Below are 25,151 nucleotides of genomic sequence, written 5' to 3'. Positions count from 1 at the left end.
GATAATTGTACCGTTTACTACTGAAGTGGCCATTAAAACGACGACTGCACATTTGAGATGAATTCGAAAAAGAAATGAACCCACCGTGAGGTGAGTGCTGCTTCCCTGCGTGTCGGCTCTGCGCACTCTGCAGCGAAGCCAATGACAGCTTTTAATGAGCAACGAGGACCCGGCTTTGCTGCTGCCTGCCTCGTATGCAAAAAGCTATCTTTGCACGATGAAAAACGAATGCACAAATGATACGGACGGATCCGCTTAGTCAGGGATTTACGATGGCACACGGCACGGCAAAACTGGACCTAGGTTTATGGGCAGCATTTTATTCTCCATGTCTCAAGTTGCATCAGAAGCGAGTAGCCTGATTCTTTTGAGTGCACAAGCAAAATGGATTCCTTGCAATGGTTTCAGCAATGTTGCCGGTCAAGGAGAAGGTAGATCCGGGGATCCAAGGGGATGAAACAATGTTACAAGAATACGATCGGGCAACTGCAACAGGACTACGGATTAGATAAGACAGGCGCGTTTGTAGGCGCTCCCCGGGGCAAGGATGAAGGAACGAACGGACGAACGGCTAGACCGACCGACCAACCGACCGAGATTGGAAGATTTATGACATGGTTTGCATTTTTATAGTTTTTGTCACGGATTGTTTCGAGCTCAGCTCCTATCCGTTATCAGGCTTGCCGACAGACACGTTCTTGTTGGCCGATTGATTACAAAAGGTATGAGTTCAGCTTTTTCTGATGAATAGTTGTTGGGTTGGGGATGGAGGATTTATTTTTGTTCGGCTATGCGTAGAAATCTAGAAACATTCTAGTTTGAAAACGTCGGAGGTTTGGTGTTCCTCCAGTTTCTATCGTCTCAGAACTTGGCATATAAACAATCGAATTTAATTTACCGACTTTGACCAAAAAAAATTGGACTTTCTCCATTTCATCGTAAAAAACTCCGATACTCGATGCGGTTGATGAGGTTTGGTGCGAGGTCAGGTTCAGCAAATTTTTGCGTTGTGAGATGTTTCCAATTTTGCAAATTGTTATCAAAGGAAATAAATCAATAAAGCAGACTTGTTCAGAATTTTGATAGTATTTTGAACCAATTTTGCCGGGAGTAAAAAATTTTTCTAAATAGAAGTTGTTTTGAAATTTTACGCGGACGTTCTTTCGCATCGCCAGGCTAGACCACCGATTTTCTTGCTTCAACACGGTTGTACCTTAGGAGTGTTGCATGCCCCTTTACTTTTTTGGGATGTTGCATGCCCCTTTCCGATACTAGCCGGATTCGATACAAAAGCGAGCGGGACAATCGCATTACCAATGGTACGATCCTACAGACACTAAGAATCCTTCCTGGTTGCGAGACAGGAACATTTGAATACTGGCTAGCGAAACTAAGGACTTATACTCTTCTGAACCACTGACCCACGGTTCGTAGGTTATGTTATGTCAATTTTTCCTAACCTTTTGATGGCACTAGTAGATTTCTGAGCTTCCCTTTCCAAAACCATGCCGTTCCATTAGCATCTGGGCATGACCGAGTGATTGCTAACTGTTTAACACCGGGTCAGTTCCCTTTCTTTCTTTAGAGACTCTTCTTCAAAATCTGGGTTCAGCAATTGATTGTCGCATATCTTCGCTATCTTCCCTTTTAGTTAACGCTCGTTAAAAAATTTGACGGAAAACGATACATTTTGTAGAAAAATCAAGAAAATCCAGTACGTAGACTTTGAAAAACGAATACATTTCTCAGTACGCATTTATTTAAAAAAAATAGTGAACAATCAACAGAAAATAATTATCAGGAGATTCATTTTCATTACTTCAATTGTTTTTTTTTTAATTTCCTAAAGAAAATAGACATATTTGTTCAATAACAACTAACAAAAATGCACAAATTAATCATCAAACGGCAATAGCAATAGCAATCGAGAAAAATTCACCATATTTTTCTCCACTCCACTTTCTTGTTTTTTTTCATTTACGAAACGGATATTTTCGATCAAAATTTGTTTTACTCCAATAATAGAGGTTTTAACATTTAACATTCAATTATAGAGGTTTTCGAAGCGGTATTTTCAAACGCGGCTTTTTGTACACGGTTTTAGGAAGTGGTATTTTCACGCAGATTTCCAATTTATTTAGATTTCCGAAAACGTAATTTTTTTTTCGAGGCCGAATGTCTTATAAATACATGAAACATCGAAATCTGGTGCTACCTAGACGTTTTGTAAATCAAATTTTTGATTTTATCCAAAAAAAAATTTAAGACGATTTTTTCTGGAAAAAATATTTTTTTAGATCACTCCAGATATCGACGTTTCATACATTTCTAAGACATTTGGCATCGAAACAAACATTAACGTTTTCGGAAATCTAAAAAAAAATTTAAGTCGTTTAATAATAAAACATTTTCGGATCATACAGATTTTTGAAGCGATTTTTTATGCGGTTTATTTTCAAGTGGCTTTGTTTGCGCGGATTTCCGAAGTGATGCGGTTTTACTGTTTTGTCTTAGAAATGCATGACATGCAAGACTACCAGATGTATCACCCTGAATTTTTGTTAAGTCAACTCTGACGCTTGAAAATTTTTCGATTTTTTTTCATAAAATTTTTTTTTTCAAAATTTCACCACGTTTTATGAATTTCAAAGACATTTGGCGTCAAAAAATAATTCGATTTCGCAAATCTCAACATTTTTTTTTAAGTTTTTTAAGTCGATTTTTTTTCAAAACAAATTTCTTGTTACAATACGTTACCTTAGGAGTGTTGCATGCCCCTTTAACTTGTTCGGGTGTTGCATGCCCCTTTATTTTTCTGGGATGTTGCATGGACTTTTTTCACGTAGATTTCCGAAACTACGCGGTTTTTTACGCAAATTTTCAAAGTAATCGATTTGCTTCCAAGTTTATGATTTAGTGAGTTCTCTGCCTGCCTCTCTGATGTTTTGTACACTGAGGTTTTTTTCATGCGGATTTCCTAATTTACGCGGTTTTCTTACACGAATTTTTGATTCTCTTGTTTTGTCGCCGAAATGCATGAAACTTCATGATCTGGAGTTATCCAGATTTTTTTTTAATCAACTCTGTAACACTCTGTAAATTAGATTTAAATTTTTTTTATAAATAACACCAAATCTCACCGTTTCATTCATTTTTAAGACATTTAGCATCAAACAACATTGTTTTTCGATTTCGGAAATTTCATTTTTTTTTTAAGTCGATGGGTTAGTAGATGCCTTTCACGCAGCTTACCTAGGTTGACCCCAAACCCGCACATATGGTCATAAAGCTTTTCTGACCCAAAGATGCGAATGACCTTAAGGTTAAAACCACAAAAAAAAACACCAGATTTGGTCATTTAAAAAAAAATATTATCTTAAATTCCTGATCATATTTTTGATGAAATGCTGAAAGAATTATGTTGCTGCCGTTAATACAAGTCGAGATATTCACGATTATCTTCTGCACATTCTTCCACATGGCTAATTTTGAAAAGGCACCCCATAGTAAAGTGAGTCGTATTCATGACAAAAAAAATCGATCACTCCAGATCTCGACGTTTCATGCATTTTATATGGTATCACAAAAAAACGTTTTAGGAAATCTGAAAAAAAAATTAAGTCGAGTTAAAAAACAATTTAGGTTAAAACGGATTTTTCAAACGATTTTTTATGCGGTTTATTTTCAAGCGGCTTCATTTGCGTAAATTTCCGAAGATACGCGGTTTGTTTTGTTTTAGAAATGCATGAAACGTCGAGACGACCAGAGGTGTTATCTCGAATTTTTTAGGTCAACTCTGACGCTTGAAAATTTTCGATTTAAAAATAAATTTATTCAACATTTTACCAGATCTCGACGTGTCATGAATTTGTAAGACATTTGGCATCAACAAAACAAATTTCGATTTCGGTAATTCTTAAGTCCAAAAGTCGATTTTTTTCGAAAAAATTTCAACGGACGTTCAATTGCATCGCTTGGGTAAACCACGGAATTTCTTGTTACAATACGTTACCTTAGGAGTGTTGCATGCCCCTTTACTTGTTGGGGTGTTGCATGTCCCTTCAATTTTTTGGGATGTTGCATGGTTTTTTTTTTCAAGGGAATTTTTCGAAATTACGCGATTTTTTACGCGAATTTTCAAAGTTTATCGATTTGCTTCCAAGATTATAATTTAGTGAGTTCTCTGCCTGCGTCTCTGATGTTTTGTACACTGAGGTTTGCTTCATGCGGATTTTCTAAATTAAGCGGTTTCTTACGCGAATTCTCAAAGCTATACGCTTTTTTTTTTTCACGCGGATTTCCGAAATTACGCGGTTTTTAGGCGAATTTTCAAAGTTATCTTATTTTTTGTTTCAAGATCTGGAGTTATCCAGATTTTTTTTTTAAATAAACTCTACATTAATTTTTTATTTTTCCAAAAAAATATTTTTTTGAGATTACACCAAATTTCACCGTTACATGGATTTCTAAGACATTTAGCATAAAAAAAAATTGTATTGTATCCGTGTATTGCAGTAAATCGAAATTCGACGTGAAAAATACAGTACATTCTAGAGGAACAAACAGTACACAGTATTTGGGTCGAAAATACGGTATAATAATATTGTAACATAAGTACGAATATGAGTGTTAGGTATAGCAAACCGATTTAATAAAACTCTGAATGAAATCGACACTGTTTCCCAATCAGACACGTTTTACTTGAACCCAATCTAAAAGAAGAAACTACCGAGTATAGTCTGAAGGCTAAAATATTTTTCGGTCAGGCGACATTGAGGGCAGTTAGATGAAATAAGATCCGTTTTGAAGAAATTTACTTTGTTGTCACTGCCCCACTGAGAATGTGCGGTGACACCAAGTCAAATCTCACCAAAATATACAAAGATGTAGTGTGATTTGACTAACGGTAGAATACGTTTTTCGTGAATGTTTTCATTTTTCCTGTAGAGCATCGCGCTCAATGACTTATTTATAATGCAAACTAGGTTTTTATAAATAGCTTTTTTGTTCGCTGCTGCAAATCGCTTGGCAAATAAAAGTTTAATAAAGGAAGTTTTGTTTTATTAAACTTTTTTTTGTATGGTGTTGTTTAAAGAAAAGTGTTTAATGAAAACATTGGGACTTCGAGAGTCCATTTTTTTTTTCAACAGTTCATTTTTTTCAAATTCTTTTTTTTTTGAGAGGAAACCAGATCTCGACGTTTCATGCAATTCTAAAACATTTGGCCGGATGTGATTTAGCTCAAATTTTGCACTTCTTGGTAATGACTATTTTGAGGTTCTTAATCTTTTGAGCACTACCACTTAAAAAAAATTAGAATGCGTTTTTTGTGAACGTATTTTTCCCCTGTAGATCGATGCTCTATTTTTTATTTATCATGGAAATTTGAGCTGTTTTGTTCGCTGCTGCAAATCGCTTGCTAAATGAAAGTTCAATATACGAAGTTTTGCTTCATTAAACTTTTTTTGATGTCAAATGTCTCAGAATTTCACAAACCGTCTAGATTTGGTGTTATTTGAAAAAATATTTTCATTCTAGATAAAAATCGACTCTGGAACATTTTTTTGAAAATGTCAAAATCAAATCGAGAGTCAATTTTTTGGCCACATTTCTTTCAAGTTGATCCGCCAGATCTCGACGTTTCATGCAATTCTTAAACATTTGGCAGGATTTGATTTAGTTCAAATTTTGCAGGGTGACTTTTTTGAGGTTCTGAATCATTTGGGAACGACCACTTTACAAAATTAGGAATGACCTGTTTATTTTATTGGCACACTGATGAACATGTGCGGAGATTCTGTTGAGTTGAGCAATTTTTGTGAGTTGAATTTCTTATTGAGAACAGTTTGAAGCACTGCGGTAAAACTTCATTTCAATCGAATATTATTAGATCAAACGGAAATTTATGGCCGTTGACTGTCGGCATTTCCCTTCTCATTAATTTTGCTTTTGTTGCCGAAGCTTCCAGAATTCACCGTCAATTGAATAACCGTACCTAGTCACAGTTTGTAGTGCCAAGTAGTCTACCTGTTTTATTGTCACTTCACTGTGGGTAGTGAGCAAGTGCGAATGAATAGGCATAAACATCAACTCGATAACACAAAACTCTTTCCGAACATAATGACAAATAGAGAGTGGTGGTTCTCATTTGAGTTTCCAATTATCACCAGTAAGTTAAAATCGAAATGTATTGAGATGTGTTTCGAAGTATTAAAAATGAAAACTGAAAGAGGGAACAAATAATACATGTTTTTTTATAATTGATATTTCAGCTATCATAACTGGTTTACCTTTCATCCATTATCTTGAACTAATTCGAATGTTTACATGGACCTCACTTGGGTGTGTGTGTGTGTGTGTGAAGAATGTGATGTTTACTGCAGTAAAGTGCTCGTCAGAGTGTGCACACATTCGATTTCCAATTGAATTGAATGAAGTTTTACAACACTGGTTTAAAGTCCCATTTCGGTGGTATTTTTTCGCAAATTTTCTCTTCTACTATTTAATTTATCAGTCGTTTTCCAACCTGTTCTCTCTTTGAATATAAGTTGAGTCTAAGTATCTAAGTAGAGTAAATTTTGCACGTCTGTTTAGCGATGTTAGTTGACCTGATAAGTTGCATTATAAGTTCTGTTGGCAGCGTTGTGCATTTAAATGTCGAAGACGAAATGTATAAAAGAAAATAATTGTATTCATTTAGCACAAAACTGAAAACGGTAAGCGGTAGTCAATAATGTAAGCTTGAAACCAAATGAGGGACGAATTCCAGCAAAGGTCTTCTGTAATGTTTAAATCCATTTAATGTGAGTATTGCATTTAAGCGGGGCTGATCTGGAAGCACGATTCGCTCAGCAAGCAAAACAGCGTCATAGCAATTCTGAAAGTTCTAGCATCAAATTATTCTACTATTTCGTCGAAAATAATACAATACTGGATTTCATGTTCTCCGAAAACAGAATTGGAGTAAATTCTTTACACTTTAATAAAGAACCTCACTTTTCTCCATTGAGAAACTAGAACTAGCACTCCCTTTTCATTCAATACAGTCAGAACTGTTTAGAGAGAATTAGAGTTGACATAAATTTGCAAGCCTATTCGAATAATCCGATCGACCGGGAATCCACCAGCTATTCACCAGCAGGATCTATTTCCGGCGGGAAACGAAGACGACATCCATTAGCGCAGGATTTCTGTCTGTGGCCACGTCGGAAGAAAACGGAACTACCTTCCGTTGCAACAAGAGCGAGAGGAAAAAAAATCCCCATGGCCACAGGAATAACTGCAACATCGACGGACAATGACAATACGCCTTCTTTCTCTCTCTCTCTCTCTCTCTCTCTCTGTTCTTCAACAAACCTCAAAGAAAGCGCCACTTTCTTGTTTGACTCGAGAACCGTACTACAGATATTTCTTTTTATTTTTGCTTTCCATTCTCTATCCCGTGCACTTCAACCTCCATATCCGGACGGTGGACCCCCTTGGCACACAATGGATTCCTTTTGAAATAATTGTGTTACCGTTATTTTCGAAAAAATGGCCTTCGGCAGTTCAACTTGTCATGATGCGGTTCGTTCGGTTGGCATGACACAGAATGGCGAAGAATTATGGCCGACTCAAGCACGGAGGCCTATTTCCACCAACTGGCCGGGAACCGGATTTATACCAGTGGCGGCGGTTCCGGATTTGTGAAAATTTATCATTTTTTTTCTCCATTTGATAGAAACGATTTGCGGTTTGAATCGTTATTTATTAAAGTGACGGGGAAAAAAAACTACCAAACAGCTGTGCCACATTGGTTCCCGAAATCGGTTCGATTCGTCCTCAATTTCTAAGTGAAAGCAACAGAAAAAAATGCATGAAATAAAATGATCGGCGTGTGCAATTGAAAAGAAAAATCTTTGACCCACTTCCCAACCGCAGTCTGAATGAATCAATTGCCATATTTCAGTTCCATATGCGCTGTTTGAGTACATAAATTTCCCTTTCTAACGGGACATCGATTTAAATGAAATAGTCCAAATAACTATCCTCGTAAAGTGTGTTGGCTGAGTACTACGGTAGTTGAGCTAGTGACAACAAATAAGCACCAGTCATACAATGATTCTGTTCACTATGAATCGACCGAGAAAATATTGTGAAAACTAAGGAATAATTTAAAAAAAAGTGCAAGTGAACAATTTGGAGACCAAATTGTAATTATCGTTATCTTCTACCATCTTATTACTTGCCATTTTTCAGTGTCTGCTTCGGAATGGGCACAATCAATCACACTAAAACTTATACTCAAGATGAAAAATACTTGAAATTAACTTTGCCCTGATACACCTTCCCGGGGGGGATGAATGGTGGGTCGAAAGCCATCAGGCAAGGTAAGCACAAAAAAAAATGCCAACGCATTGCGAATACCAAAGAGAATGTGAAAGGAAGCCATCGACCGACTATCCTGCCTGCAGTCAGGACCATCTTTCTTGGTGGATAAGAAGGTAAAAGTAAAAAAAAAAAACAAACGCCAACCCTCGGTGAAATAACGTTATCACAAAAATTTGTCCACCTTTCTAATTTCTTTTTGCTCGATACAAGATTCTCGCAATTTTTCCTATACAGTGGAGACGGAAAAGAAATTTTTTTAATGCCTCCGTTTCTCGCGTAACGATTTAGTATCGGGATCAAGTATACTGAATAGAAAACATTACAGGAAAAAATGACCCAGAATTTTTCGAGGGGTCGATCAAAAAAGCTGTGAGTCTTTACTTCGGGGAAAAGAGGGTATTTAGATATTTTGATAACACACCACGATCAAAAGTGCTCGTATCATGAACTGTTTGGGACTTATTTTTACATTACGTCTTCGAGTCATCAGTGCACTAACAGTTTACGTTGAATCGCTAAGTTCAGGGTTGTAAAAAAGTTTTAACCACAAAACGCGCTAATTCCGCGTGAAGTCAAAAAATAAAAGGCGATATTCGAGCGGAGCGTTTACACCACTTTTTAATGCAGATGATACAGCCGAACTTGAAAATCCACTAGAATATAATCTAAAAATCTGCATGAGTATGTCATATAAACTCAGTCGGTGTTGAACAGTCGTTCGCACCGCACGCGTATAGCTCTTGGCTCCTGGAATTTTTTCTGGCTACCTAGAGTTTCATTGATTCAAGGCTTCAGTCTTTTTCAAGGCTACCTGAATCACTAACTAAGTGACTAAGTGATACAAAGAGTGATATTAGAGTGACTAAGTGATATTAGAGTGACTAAGAAATTAATCAGTCTTTTTTAAGGCTAGCTAGGAGTCTAATCGAAGACTAATTTAGCCTAGTTAATTTAATTTAAAATTTCATTAATTCCAAAAATGCCTGCGTCCAACCGGAAAGGCAACAAGCCTAAGGCTAAAAATAATTCAATACGGAATAAATCACAATCCGTTATTCAACATTTTTCTAATAACATTCACGATCTTATAGAATCTGAATGTAAAAATAAAAGACAACGGACGGATTTCCCTTCCGTTGATCCTATGCCGTCTAACAATATTTACGAGATTCTTCCTGAATCCGATTGTAGCGACATAGAAGAAAATTCTTCAAAAATTCCCAAAATGGACGCTTGTCGTTCTGGGAAGAAACAACAATCTATGCCACCAGTGACGGTGATGATTTCCGACTTCAAAGCATTCCGTACTGAGCTTTCTACTTTTCTCCCGGAAGTGAAAGTCTCATTTCAAATCGGACGAAGAGGAGACTGTCGAGTCTTGGTGGATAGATTGGAAGATTACGAACGTCTTATTCGATATTTAACCGAGAAACTTCATAAATTTTATTCATATGATATAAAATCAGACAGACCCTTCAAGGCTGTCTTGAAAGGATTATCAAATGATCAAAGTATTGATGAAATTAAAAATGAACTAAAAGAATTGCTTGGTTTTGCCCCTTCCCAAGTAATACTTATGAAAAAAAGAGCGAATGGTACTTCTAAACCACGCTCTGGAATTTCCCATGAACTTTACCTAATACACTTCAATCGAAGTGATGTAAACAATTTGAAAACTTTAGAAAAAGTACGTTTCATTTCCCACATTAAAATTCATTGGGAACATTATAAACGGCATAATCGTATTGCAAACTTAACGCAATGTCGTCGTTGCCAAGGCTTCGGTCATGGAACCAAAAATTGTCATATGGATATACGGTGTTTGAATTGTGGTAAATCGCATTCGAAAGACGTTTGTCCAATGAATGAAACCACTGATAAATTTTCATGTTCAAATTGCAATGGAAATCATAAATCCAATTATTTGAAATGTCCTGTCAGGGAAAAAATTTTAAACGCTCGTTCGCTTAGACAACAAGTCAAATCAACGACCTTAAATTTACAGAACATACCTGAAAATTCTTCTAAGGCACCTGCCAATTCGTCTTCTAACGAAAACAATTTATTGACAGGTAGATCGACCTCGTCATCATCTTCTTCTAATGTCAGTTATGCTGGTATATTAGGTAGAAATCTATCTCCTATTTCTTCTAATGTAAATAATCAAAACACAGGACCGCCTTGCAGTTCTTCTTCTAACGAAAACAATTTATTAATAGGTAGACCGGCCAAATCATCTTCTTCTAATGGCAGTCTACCTACAAATATTCCTTCAATGCCATTCGCTTCTTTAAATGAAGTCGATTTAGGCGATATAACTGAAAATAAAATGATCTACCTACAAGATCAACTTTTTCAAATGATCATCCAAATGAATTCGACTTCATCACTTTTTGAAGCATTTCAAATCGGATGGAAATTTGCAAATAATATTATAATGAATTTAAAATTTAACAGTGATGTTAAATAATTATTTGAATATTTTAAATTGGAATGCTCGATCTTTGAAATTGAGCGAAGATGAATTTTTTAATTTTCTCAAAGTTCACAAAATTCATATTGCCATTGTGACAGAAACTTTTCTTAAACCAAATGTAAAATTGAAAAGTAATCCACATTATGTGGTTCATCGATTTGACAGGTTTACTGGAATTGGTGGAGGAGTTGCCATTTTTGTCCAACGGCAAATTAAACATCGAATTTTACCTTCTTTCAATACTAAAGTTATTGAAAGCTTGGGAATCGAAGTTGAAACCATTCATGGAATTTATTTCATCGCTGGAGTATATTTGCCATTCCAATGCACCGGCGAACAATTAAATTTCTTTAAAGGCGATTTGCAAAAACTTACAAGATATCGATCGAAATTTTTCGTAATAGGGGACTTAAATGCTAAGCATGTCCAGTGGAATTGTAGGCAAAATAACAGTAATGGTAAAATACTTCATAATCAACTCTCAGCTGGTTACTTTTCAGTTCTTCATCCCAGTAATCCTACTTGTTTCTCTTCCGTGAAAAACCCGTCTACAATTGATCTGGTTCTAACAGATCAAAGTCACATTTGTAGTGAACCGATTACTCATGCTGATTTTGACTCAGATCATCTTCCTGTAACATTCAGACTTTCCAACGAAGCTATAATTAATCCAATTAGTTCTATTTTAAACTATCATAGAGCTAATTGGTTGGATTACAGATCCCACATTGAAAATCATGTGGATCATGAAACTATTTTAGAAAATTCTGCGGATATCGACACAGCAATTGATAATTTGATTCATTATATTATCGAAGCTAGAAATCTATCAGTTCCCAAAGCTCAAACTAAATTAAATTCTCCTATCATCGATGACAATCTTCAACTGCTCATTCGGTTGAAGAATGTTCGTCGACGACAATATCAACGTTCTCGTGATCCTGCTATGAAAAACATAGTTAAGGATTTACAAAAAGAAATTAAACATAGATTTACTCTTTTGCGAAATGAAAATTTCGCTAAAGAAGTTGAAGAAATTAAACCATATTCTAAACCTTTCTGGAAACTTTCTAAGGTTCTTAAGAAACCTCAGAAACCAATTCCTGCTCTCAAGGAAGGAAATCAAATACTTCTTACAAATGGTGAAAAAGCTCAAAAACTTGCTCAGCAGTTCGAGAGTGTCCACAATTTTAATTTAAACGTTGTGAGTCCTATTGAAAATGAAGTCTCACTGAAATATGAGCATATTTCAACCCAAGTGTTATCACACGATGACATTATTGAGACGAATTTTGATGAAATTAAATCAATTATTAGGAAACTCAAAAACATGAAGGCTCCTGGTAATGATGGAATTTTTAATATTCTTATTAAAAATCTTCCCGATGTTGCCTTGAGACTCCTGGTTAAAATTTTCAACAAGTGTTTTTCATTAGCTTACTTCCCAAAAAGATGGAAAAACGCTAAAGTAATTCCTATCCTAAAACCTGATAAAAACCCAGCAGAAACATCAAGTTATCGACCAATTAGCTTACTTTCTTCTATCAGTAAACTTTTTGAAAAAATTATTTTGTTAAGAATGATGACTCATATAAATGAGAATTCAATTTTTTTACCAGAGCAGTTTGGATTTCGTCATGAACATTCAACTACTCATCAACTTGTCAGAGTAACGAACATGATAAAATCAAATAAATCTTCTGGGTTATCCACTGGAGTTGCTCTTCTAGACATAGAAAAAGCATTCGACAGTGTTTGGCACAAAGGTTTAATAGCAAAAATGTCTGATTTCCAGTTTCCTATTTATTTGATCAAAATGATTTAAAATTATTTAACTGATCGTACTCTTCAGGTTAGCTATCAGAATTGTAAATCTGAATTGCTACCCGTACGAGCCGGTGTTCCGCAGGGTTCGAGTGTAGCTCCAATCTTGTATAATATTTTCACTTCTGATCTTCCAAATCTACCCGTTGGTTGTCAGAAATCGCTATTCTGTGACGACACAAGTCTGTTAGCCACAGGTAGAAATCTAAGAGTGATCTGCAGTCGCCTACAAAGAAGTTTAAATATTTCCAGTGATTATCTGTCAAAATGGAAAATTAAACCAAATGCAGCAAAAACGCAATTAATTATCTTTCCTCACAAGCCAAGAGCTTCTTTTCTTAAACCAAACAATAATCACATTCTCAAATTGAATGGCTTGGAATTGACATGGTCTGATCAAGCTAAATACTTAGGTTTAACGTATGACAAAAAACTCACTTTCAAGGATCACATTGAAGGAATCCAGGCAAAGTGTAATAAATATATTAAATGTTTATAACCTCTCATAAACAGAAATTCTAAGCTCTGTCTAAAAAACAAATTGTTAATTTATAAACAAATTTTCAGACCAGCCATGCTTTATGCGGTACCAATTTGGTCAAGCTGTTGTTCCACCAGGAAGAAAACGCTTCAAAGGATTCAGAATAAAATTCTGAAAATGATTCTGAAGCGTCCTCCCTGGTTTAGTACAAATGAGTTACACAGACTCACAAATATAGAACCATTAGATGTAATGTCACATAATATTATAAGCAAATTCCGACAAAAATCGATGCAATCTTCAATTGAATCGATTCGCTCTCTGTATTAGTTAGTAAGTTAGTATATAAGTTCCTTTTCCCCATTACACAATACAAGTAGGTTTAGAATTTTCCCTACACAAAAATCTCAGAATTGCGGAAGCAAATGATGTCTTCATGGTAATAACCAAATCATATATATATATATATATATATATATATATATATATATATATATATATATATATATATATATATATATATATATAATATATATATATATATATATATATATATATATATATATATATATATATATATATATATATATATATATATATATAACAGGGCTGAAAAGTCACCACTTGTGGCTGAACACCCAATTTAAATCTTAATAATTTAATTTTAACTCATATTCCAATAAATAGTTATTTAAAAAAAAAAAAAAAAAAATGTCATATAAACACAAAAAAATAAGTCCGCTTACAACACGTCACTTTGAGAAACCCCATGGAAACAACTTCGTTTTAATTCTCTATCTTTCTTTGTGTCCTTCATTAATATATACTTTCTGATGTACGGAAAATGTAGTAGTGAAAATAAAACGTGAATTCACAATTTTGTGATTTTGAAAGAAGTTGAACAGATTTCAGCGAAGATAATCCTTATACTTCAACATTTTCTTGCTCGGTAAGATTTCCTTCTCGGTAGGAAACATTTTTTTTCGGTTGGCAAGATTTCCTTCTCGGTAGGAAATTGTTCCTGTAGGAACTCTGAGTCAGCTGCAGATTCGATTATATGAAATATTTTAAAGTCATGGGCGAGCTGCAGTTTCATACACTTGATCGAAAAATTTAGATCGTTGAAATACGATAAAATTATAAACGGTCCAAGGTGACTTCATGAGGAGCTCCAGAGGTAACAGCAAATGGTGAGGTTGTACAGTCTCCTATTTTCACTATCATTTCATGACCTTAGTGGCTCTGGAAGTGTAGTAAAATACAGAACTTTATTTCCAAACAACTTCGATACATCGCACAAAGCAGCAATTCCAAGGTAGTTGGATACTTTAGTAAACTGGAAACACATAGGATTTCTTCCAAATTTCTGGATAAATTCCAGAACAGCTATTGAAAATGTTGGATAGTGGAACCAACAAACCTTACGAACAATTTCTTATCACCATGGAATACCGTCGGGTACCAGCACTAGATGAACGTTTTAACTTTTTCTTCTTCGTTTCTTTTCTTGCCCAACTAGAGAAAAGGAAAGTATAAAATCGAAGTTTTGTTTTATCAAGGTGAAAATTCATCAATTCGGCCAACTCGACCAATTGCTAAAACGTTCCCCCATTTCTAATATTTTGAGGTCTCATATAATCGAATCTGCAGCTGACTCAGAGTTCCTACAAGCACAATTTCCTACCGAGAAGGAAATCTTGCCTACCGAAAAAAAATGTTTCCTACCGAGAAGGAAATCTTACCAAGCAAGAAAATGTTGAAGTAAAGGGTGATTTTTTAAGAGCTTGAGAACTTTTTTAAACAATAAAACGCATAAAATTTGCAAAATCTCATCGGTTCTTTATTTTAAACGTTAGATTGGTACATGACATTTACTTTTTGAAGATAATTTCATTTAAATGTTGACCGCGGCTGCGTCTTAGGTGGTCCATTCGGAAAATCCGCTTTTTTATCGACAAATTTTGTTCAGCGATGAGGCTCATTTCTGGTTGAATGGCTACGTAAATAAGCAAAATTGCCGCATTTGGAGTGAAGAGCAACCAGAAGCCGTTCAAGAACTGCCCATGCATCCCGAAAAATGCACTGTTTGGTGTGGTTTGTACGCTGGTGGAATCATTGGACCGTATTTTTTCAAAGATGCTGTTGGACGCAACGTTACAGTGAATGGCGATCGCTATCGTTCGATGCTAACAAACTTTTTGTTGCCAAAAATGGAAGAACTGAACTTGGTTGACATGTGGTTTCAACAAGATGGCGCTACATGCCACACAGCTCGCGATTCTATGGCCATTTTGAGGGAAAACTTCGGAGAACAATTCATCTCAAGAAATGGACCGGTAAGTTGGCCACCAAGATCATGCGATTTGACGCCTTTAGACTATTTTTTGTGGGGCTACGTCAAGTCTAAAGTCTACAGAAATAAGCCAGTAACTATTCCAGCTTTGGAAGACAACATTTCCGAAGAAATTCGGGCTATTCCGGCCGAAATGCTCGAAAAAGTTGCCTAAAATTGGACTTTCCGAATGGACCACCTAAGACGCAGCCGCGGTCAACATTTAAATGAAATTATCTTCAAAAAGTAAATGTCATGTACCAATCTAACGTTTAAAATAAAGAACCGATGAGATTTTGCAAATTTTATGCGTTTTATTGTTTAAAAAAGTTCTCAAGCTCTTAAAAAATCACCCTTTATAAGGATTATCTTCGCTGAAATCTGTTTAACTTCTTTCAAAATCACAAAATTGTAAGCAATTTTATTTTCACTACTACATTTTCCGTACATCAGAAAGTATATATTAAAGAAGGACACAAAGAAAGATAGAGAATTAAAACCAAGTTGTTTCCATGGGGTTTCTCAAAGTGACGTGTTGTAAGCGGACTTATTTTTTTGTGTTTATATGACATACTCATGCAGATATTTAGATTATATTCTAGTGGATTTTCAAGTTCGGCTGTATCACCTGCATTAAAAAGTGGTGTAAACGCTTCGCTCAAATATCGCCTTTTATTTTTTGACTTCACGCGGAATTAGCGCGTTTTGTGGTTAAAACTTTTTAACAACCCTGAACTTGGCGATTCAACGTAAACTGTTAGTGCACTGATAACTCGAAGACGTAATGTAAAAATAAGTCCCAAACAGTTCATGATACGAGCACTTTTGATCGTGGTGTGTTATCAAAATATCAAAATACCCTTTTTTCCCCGAAATAAAGACTCACAACTTTTTTGATCGACCCCTCGAAAAATTCTGGGTCATTTTTTCCTGTAATGTTTTCTATTCAGTATACTTGATCCCAATACTAAATCGTTACGCGAGAAACGGAGGCATTAAACAAAAAAAATCTTTTCCGTCTTCACAAGCTTCAAAAATTTCACAAGTTTAACTTATTCTCTGAATAAATGATTCACAAATGTGAAACAATGTTTCTTGAAATTCTCGAAAAATCCGCGACATCGCATCAAAATCTGAGCAGAAACCGCGCGAAATCCGCGAAAATCGCAATTTCCGCGCGACCCTAACAACCCTGTAAGTTTCGATGTTTCGGCAGCTCAGAAAAGACTTTGGCACTTCAGTGCAAAACGTGTTTTACAAATAACATTAACTTCAAGGCTCCTTAGCGCGTTATGTTGAACCGTTAGGTGGCCTTGGCAGTTCGGACATAAACTGCTAATTCGCGGCGGATGAGACGAAGACAAAATGTAAAATAAGATTATAATTGTGTGAACTTAGCATACATAAATCCAAGCGACATTTTCCGACATATTTCCGTTATGATGGTTTTCTTTGTGTAGTATAAATTCAGGAGTTATTTTCTAAAATATGAATTGATGCCAAACTGAAAATTTAGTAGTACCATGAACCCATTTTTGTTCCGTACGATTCCAATATTTGTTGAGATTGTCTGACTTTAACCAATACCCAGAGATGAAAGGTAATTTTTTCAAAAATCTGTGATCAAACCAAAAACCTGTCGGAATCATTTCGGTGAGCAAAAAAAAAAAGAGGTCTCACTATTATCAGCCGCTATTTTGGTGCTAAACTGTTATCAATTTAAAAAATCTGTGATTAATTTCACAATCTGTGAAAATCTGTGACCATTTTCAGAACTCTGTGCCATATTTAAAATCTGTGCAGAAAGTTGAAAGGCTGTGAAACATAGATTAATCTGTGATCCTGGCATCCCTGCCAATATCATGCCTTCGATTGTCAATACGCGGAGGATTTTATTACGCGGATTTAACGGACTTTTTTCTATGTGGCTTTCCGAAGCTACACGATTTTTCTTACGCGAATTTTTAAAGTTTTCACGTTTTGTCTTAGAAATGCATGAAACATCGAGATCTAGTGCTATCCCGAATTTTTGTTTAGTCAACTCACTGACACTTTCGATTTTTTTCCAAAAGAATATTTTCTGAGATTAATTATAAAGCTCGCTGCCCATAGTACCGTGAGGAAAACTCGACTCCGGGAAGGAATCAAGTCATATCGAGCTAGCAAACAGCCAAATCGTACCAAAAAAAGAGAATAGTGTGGTCAAAATTCGTGCTCGGAAACTATATGACCAGGTGCTGACCAAGTTCGAGACGGGTGTCTTCTGATGGACGATGAAACCTTTGCCCGAAGGCTGCCTTCAATTTGTTTTTGCCGACAAATTTGCAAGAAAATTTCTGATTTGGCAGGCCATTTGCAGCTGTGGCAAAAAAAACGGAAGTTTTCGTTACAAATAAAACAATGACATCGGAACTATACCAAAAAGAGTGTCTCCAAAAACGAATTTTGCCGTTCATTCGATCCCACGACCATCCCGGAATGTTTTGGCCAGATTTGGCAAGCTGTTATTACAGCAAAGTCGTTCAAGAATGGTATGCAGAGAAAGGGGTCCAGTTTGTTTCGAAAAACCTTAACCCACCCAACTGCCCCCAGTTCCACCCTATTGAGAAATACTGGGCAATCATGCGGAGGAGACTCAAGGCAAAGGGAGAGGTTGTCAAAGACATGAATCAGATGACGACCTGGTGGAATAAGTTAGCTAAAACGATGGACGAAGAAGGTGTGCGCCGCCTAATGAGCCGTGTTACAGGAAAAATTCGAGAATTCCTTCGAAACCGTGACGAACAATTTTATCCGTATTTTTTTCTTAAAAGTATGAAGAAAACGTATATAACTTTTTTATCTTGAATTCAATAATAAATAACTGAAATACAGGCAATTGTCTTTGTTCCAATTCTATCTGAAGCAAGCTTTAGTAGATTAGACTGTGCGGTTCTCAGACATTTGGCATAAACAAAATTTAAATATTTCGATAACGGATATCTCAAAATTTTCCCAAGTCCAGTATGGCAAGCGAATTGTCGATTTCAGTTACCCTTTTTTCTCCCCGGTTTCAAGAATAGGCCCAAATCATCTCTGTTTGCCTTGTGGGAAAACGTTTGGAAACTCTTTTGTTCGATGAACGAACCCTTCAGAATAATTTTCTTGCTCTGATTGGGATAGAATCTATAAATTTAATTATTGACAATGTCATGTTCGACAAAAACAAAAATTAAGTCTAATCTCAAAATAAAAATTAGTCGCATGATCGCGTTGGTCAGCAAATGGATAAAATGAAATTTACCAAAACGCACTAGATATCGAAATTTTTATCCTAATGGGGTTCTAAATGCTTAGCATCTCTCGTGGAATAACCAGAAAAATGATCAAAAACAAAGAGTTCTTCATAATAAACTATTTGCTTATTTCTAACCAGTTTCATTTCCAAATAGCCCAACTAGTTTATCTTCTATGAGAAACCCTTCTACAACTGATCTGGATCTAGAAGCAAAATGTATCATTTGAAGCATTACTCAAACAGACTTTGATTCAGATCATCTACCAATAATATTCAGAATTTCAAATAAAGCAATGGTATTATACTATCTGAGAACTAATCGTCTAGGATACAGATCTCCTACCGGGAACAATGTGAACCACGAAATTGCATTGGAAAGAAATTTGGCTGGTATTGATACAGCCAGATGTCTTGAAAATTCGTGAATCATTGAAATTTTGAAAGTTTTTTTTGTCACTTAGGAACTTGTCGACTTAGGAACTCAAGGAGTGTATCGAAAATAAGCTATCCACAAATTTTTCTTTCAAATTATGACATTTTATTCAAACCTGAAATTGATCCTTTATTGTACGAGGTTAGCCTTGAGCATAATGAAAACCGGATGAAATTTAAGTTATTCCTTCACGAATTTTCGAACTTTTGATCGAACGCTCTTCATCAAGTTCCGGACAAGTGTGGCATTGCATTTTTTGGACGCTTGAGACCAAACTTTTTTGAACTTCTACATGTTCCCAGCTGCCTTACCAGTCTTCTTAAAGACCCTCTTCACGATTGCCCAGTAACGTTAGATGGGTCGAAACTGAGGGTAATTTGGTGGATTGATATTTTTCTCAACGAAATGTATACCCTTTTCCGCAAGCCAATTGAGAGTAGTTTTGACATAGTGTGCCGACGCTAAATCCGGCCAAAACAGTGGAGGTTTGACTATGCTTCTTATATAAAGGCAGCAAACTTTTCCGGAGACACTCAGATCGATAGATTTCTGCAATCATAGTTCCGGTAGTGTAAAAATAGTTGACTTCAAACCACAGGAATATACTGCTTGCCATACCAGTACCTTTCGACCAAATTTCTACACTTGAATCGACCTGTCCGCATCGCATACATCCTCCCCAATGACGACAGTAACGTATTGTGGATCTGGAAGGGTTTTTGAGTCCTCCTTCACATAAGTCTTATCGCCCATCAAAACGCATGCATCCGGATACTGCAAAAGACGCGAATGCAATTTCTGGGCCCTTGTTGCTGCTCGCTTTTTCTGTCCTACACTTTGTTTCGAGATTTTTTGCTTCGTGTAGGTCTTCAGGTGATTTCGCCTCTCGATACGCTGGATCGTTCCGACACTCGTTCATGCTTTTTGACAAAATCACGTATTGATATTGATAGTTTTGGCTTGGAAGAACCGGGTTTTCTGACTCTTCTGGTAGCACACCCAAAGAATAATTTTCCCCAAACTTATTAATTATGGTTTTAACACTGGCGTGATGAGTTCCAAACCACTTCGTCAATTTTCGCATAGTAATACCCTTCTATACGACATTTTGAAAACGCAGAATTTCAACCGCACAAACACGTAAACAAACGAAAGCTGACAGCCAAACGCACTGCATGCTGTGATCTGAGCATAAAAACCATTACAAATGCATGCGTACAATACAAATGTATATGGATAGCTTATTTTCGATACATTCCTTACACAAATTTTGAAATTTCCGGAATCGAAATTTTTTGTTTGATGTCAAATATTTCAGAAAGGCATGAAAAGTTACTATCTCGGAAATTTGAATTAGAATTTTTATTAAAATCTCATTTTTTTTTGTTCGAGATGACACTAAATCTCAACGTTATATGCTAATTTCTTAGATGAAACAAGACCGTATAACTTTGAAAATTCGCGCAAAAAAAATCCGCAAAATATTGTAAAATTTTCATTGAAAATCCGAATTGAAATTAAAAGTTTGCATAAAAAAGCTTAACGTCGGAAAATGCATGAAAAAGCCGCACAATTCTGTAGATTTGCATAAAAAAAGGGTTGAGTGTAATTTGAACCGTCACTTTAAATGAAGACATGAAAAATTAGACATTTTTAGATTATATCTCCAGAACCGTAAGTCGGATTCGAATATTATTTCAAAGAAACCTAAGAAACCATCGGATCATTTATCTAGTTTGTGAGAACAAGTTTAACTACTACATGGAATGAGAAGTCTCGGACCGTTCACAGAAAAGACGTGAATGGTTTCAAACCGTGTATATTTTTGTTGATAATAAGCCTCTAGATTGCCCAATACCAAATTTTTGAGAATCTATCCACAAGTTTTTTAATAAAACACTGATCGTGTCAGACGAGTTCTAGTTTTCATCAAGCTATGGAAAAAGACGAGTTTCGTGACCTGATGTAAAGGTAACGTTGAAATTGAATGACCATCCTCCGTATTCTCCAGACCTGGCCCCCAGCGACTATTATCCACTTCCAAACCTGACAAGGTTTCTCCAGGGAAGAAATTTTCATCGAATGCTGATGTCATTGCAGAAACGGAAGCCCATTTTTATGGCATTGACAAATCTTTTTTTTTAGAAAGGTTTCAAAATATTGGAGGGCCGATGGTTCAAGTGTAGCGCTCTTCTAGATGGAGAATATAATGAAGAATAACAAATTTTTCACGGTGAAAAATCGACTTTTTCTTTGTTAGGCCAGGGACGTCTCATTCCATATAATATTTCGTTCGAAATTTGTGAATGGTTCCGTTTTTGTTCGAAGCGTTTGACCACCGTTTTCGGTACTTGCGGAACCGGATATAACTGAAACTGATTTGTTTGGTCAACTAACAAGACCCACATATTGGAACAGTTTTTAGCACGGATTCGCCGATTTTTTTAACGTTCTTTGCAACGTCATTCCGGTCGATGGCTGGAAATTTTGACTTTATTAACCAGCTTAACTATGGAACTGGAAGGCGAATCCGAACGAAACTTCGTAGCAATCTATGAGATCATATCTTTTGTTTGAATTGTTTGTGAAGGTATGAGAAAATTGATCTAGCCGTCTCCAAAAAATCGAAGTGAGCTCTATTTATGAGTTTTAAGCACTATTTTTGATGTTCCAGGCACCGGAGAATGGAAACCGTTCGTTTGACCATAAACCCACAAGATTTATAAACTAGAAGATTTTGTTTATCGGTTGCGGAGAACCCAGAAAATAAAAATATTTCTGAAATTAAATGTTCTGCACTTTACACCCCGTAACTCCGGAACACGAAGTCGGATCTAAATTAAACTCAAGTTTTTTTCATTACAAACTAAGTTGGTGAAAAGCGGTTCAGCCATCTCCGAGAAATGTTAATGACTAAAAATTCATTTTTTTCACTCTTATCAACCCGTAACTCCGAAACCGGAGGTCGGATCCGGATAAAATTCAGGAATTTTGTGTGGGAGGACAAGATATTTCGTTTGAATCTTAGGTTTTGTAAAAATCGATCATCTCCGAGGACATTTTGCATTTTGCGACGACGGTCCGCGTTTCAAAAGTCAGTTTTCACAGTTCTTGCATAGTCAGTTCTATAACAGGAAGACTGAAAACAGAGAGCTGATGATGTCCAATCAAACTGAACTGTTTCATTAGTGAAAATTGCCGATCGACTAATAGGGTAAAATGGTAATTTTTTCCAAATCGAATCTGACAATTATCAACTTTGCTAGTGATTTTGCACGGCCAACGGCCAATGAGAAAACGGATGTTCTCCGCAAACAACAGAGTTGAAACTCATGATGCGTTTTAGTTTCAGCGGAAACGAGGCCAGCACCTGCGAGAAGTTTGCAATGGCCTCTTCCGGAAAATCAAAACAGGAATGTGAGAAAAAGTTACGAACGATACGACGCTGCGTAATAATTTTGAGCGTGGGACTATGCGAGACTGCACCCCCATCCCAAACTTTTAATTATCCGGTCGTTAATTAATATAGAAATTTGCAATTCCAGTTTTCGAATGGCGCACATGATCGACTGACTTTGGAAACGAATCATCAAACAAAAAAAAACATACTCCTACTAGTGTTTTATTGCGAGGAAAAAAGCAATAATCGGAATGGCAATTACGGGCGCAACTTTCGGGGAACGGTCGGATGCATTTCGAATAACTTCCGTTTATGACTTTTCACATTTAATTTCGCTTCACTCGGAACTAAATCAACAGCTGCTCTCTCGCTTCGCGTCAGCATCACAACACATCACAATCCCCACTGAATTGCGATACATTTGTTTGCACCGAGATTAAAGTTCCCCCTGTTCCCCCCTCCGTATAAACCATTCTCATCGGATTTCAAAATTAAAGTAGACAAATTCAGTTTATTTAATTAAGTTTTTCTTCATTGGATCCGCTCTGCCACCCGTCCGTCCCGTGGCTTTGATGAATTGCCGAAACCGTTTCTGGGATGCGGCAGTACGAACAGGAAGGCTCTGTTCAAGTGTTTCTTTCCCGTTAGCCACAAACCACTTTGCCATCCATCCCCATCTCTCCCGGTCTTCTTCAGCAGAGTCAGCAGAGTGGTTTCGTGACAGGAATGATGTGAAACATTAGCGATGACATTCCACGGTTGGCGGACCTCCATCGAACGAACGACGGAGCTGTGCCTTGTTATTTCAGACCCGTCAACTTGATCACCAGAGCACATTGGACCCGGGTTGCCACTAAAATGGAACCGGACGACTGGTAGGAGGGGGGGTTTATTCTAGAACAACAACCAAAAAAAAAACAAAAAAGGAATGCATCTCGTCAGCATTCGGATTACCGACGAACTTTGCTTGAGTTAATAAAAACCAAACGGGACAATAAAATCTCCATTATAAACAGCGCACGTCGACTGGTCCCCCCCCCCGTCCGGGTGTGGGGGGCGACGAGTGTTGGTGGGGTTTTCGTTTCCAAAATCTTTTTCCCCCCCACAGAAAAGGAGAAAGAGTCCCTTGGCGCGTTAAAAACTCGTTAATTAAATTCCGAAACTGTGCTTTGGTGGAATTTCTAAAAGCTGAGCTATGTTGCATCAGTCCGCTACAGTTGGTTGGGACCCCCTCCCTTCCCCTCTCTTCCTCCATCAGTGTTGCTGACTAGCCTTCTCCTATCGACGGGAGCAGAAGTGTATGCCACTATCGTTAGCCGCCAGATAAGGCAATATGCAGCAAAAGTCATCAAGATTAACGATTGCAGAGAAAGCGAGACAAAAATGAATAATGTGTAATTAAAATGTTCAAACGAGTGGGTTGATTTACTGTTTGCACGGTAGGGTTGTCACTTTGGGCATTTGATTTTCCTACTATTCGATATTGATCTAACTCTGAGCCAATCATCCAATGTGAGGTCCATAAGAAAAAATTATCACGACCGATGGAGGGTAAGAACTGCAATGGGAGATCAAACTTCACTTGTTTGAACGCTTACATCGCTATGATTGGCAACACTGTCTATCAGAACAAATTGGCTCAAATGGCACGTTCCCCTTGACATTCAAATTGATTCAAATGTTTTTTCCTACTAAAAAGCATTATTCGAACAACAGTTGGTATTGTTTTCGTGAAAAAATATTGAAAAATAAACCGGTGAAGGAGTATTTTTGAGGATGCTTCTTATAAATCATGATTTGCGGTGTCCACAGACTTATCAGCAGTCAACAAATCACAGCAGCATAGTTATAGTGCATGCTTTTCTGGAGTTTCGATAAATTTGACAAAATATTCTTTAACTGTTTTGCTATTAGAAAATAACGGCCTTTTAGGCTTGATCCTTGAATTCTTTCCGAGAACCTTCTTTGATACACGTAGTGGTGTAATGATGCCTTTCTCATATTACTTATATTTTCAAAAAACACCACTAGAAAATTCTGTCAATTTTTTAAATTCAAACTTGAATAAAATCAAAAAGTTTTACCTTTTCACCTAAACAATTTGAAAACAGTTATGTCAAGTTAATACAGATTAAAATGTGGCAACACTACACGCTATACAAAATTGAACTAAGCGCGCTGTGTGCTAGGCGGTGGCGATTTCTTATTCCGTGCCAGCACGTACCGATGCGTACCGATTTTGCATCATTTTGTATGACAGTCTGAAAGTTTTGATGCTCAATGCCCTATAATTTCGGAACCGAAAGTCAGATCTGGATGAAACTGCACATTATCTTCTAAGACGATGAAAGCCTTAGTTTGAATCATGATTTGTGAAAGTTTCTGAGAAATCGAAGTGAGTTACGGTTTTTGAGCTTTTTTTTTTACTATTACCGGTGCGTTCGGAAGCGGAAATTGGGGACTAGTAGTTCAAAAGTAGATTTTTATATCCACTAACTAACAAGGTCTGACAACTAGATGAGTTTACCAGTAAATTTTATTAAAATGTTTCACCACCA

General features: G+C 36.5%; 2 protein-coding genes across 5 annotated transcripts in view; both read right to left on the bottom strand.

The window, feature by feature from the left end:
* LOC131436322 (peripheral plasma membrane protein CASK-like) overlaps positions 1–25,151 on the bottom strand; it is a 741,277-nt gene that overhangs the window by 212,483 nt on the left and 503,643 nt on the right. The gene's annotated exons all lie outside the window — the stretch shown is intronic.
* LOC131436312 (peripheral plasma membrane protein CASK-like) overlaps positions 1–25,151 on the bottom strand; it is a 582,446-nt gene that overhangs the window by 488,767 nt on the left and 68,528 nt on the right. The window lies entirely within an intron of this gene.

Source organism: Malaya genurostris, chromosome 1 (assembly GCF_030247185.1).
Source record: "Malaya genurostris strain Urasoe2022 chromosome 1, Malgen_1.1, whole genome shotgun sequence".
In the NCBI taxonomy this organism is placed as follows: Eukaryota; Metazoa; Arthropoda; class Insecta; order Diptera; family Culicidae; genus Malaya; species Malaya genurostris.
The sequence above is the reverse complement of the archived record's forward strand: the minus strand, read 5'-3'. Positions and strand labels throughout refer to the sequence as shown.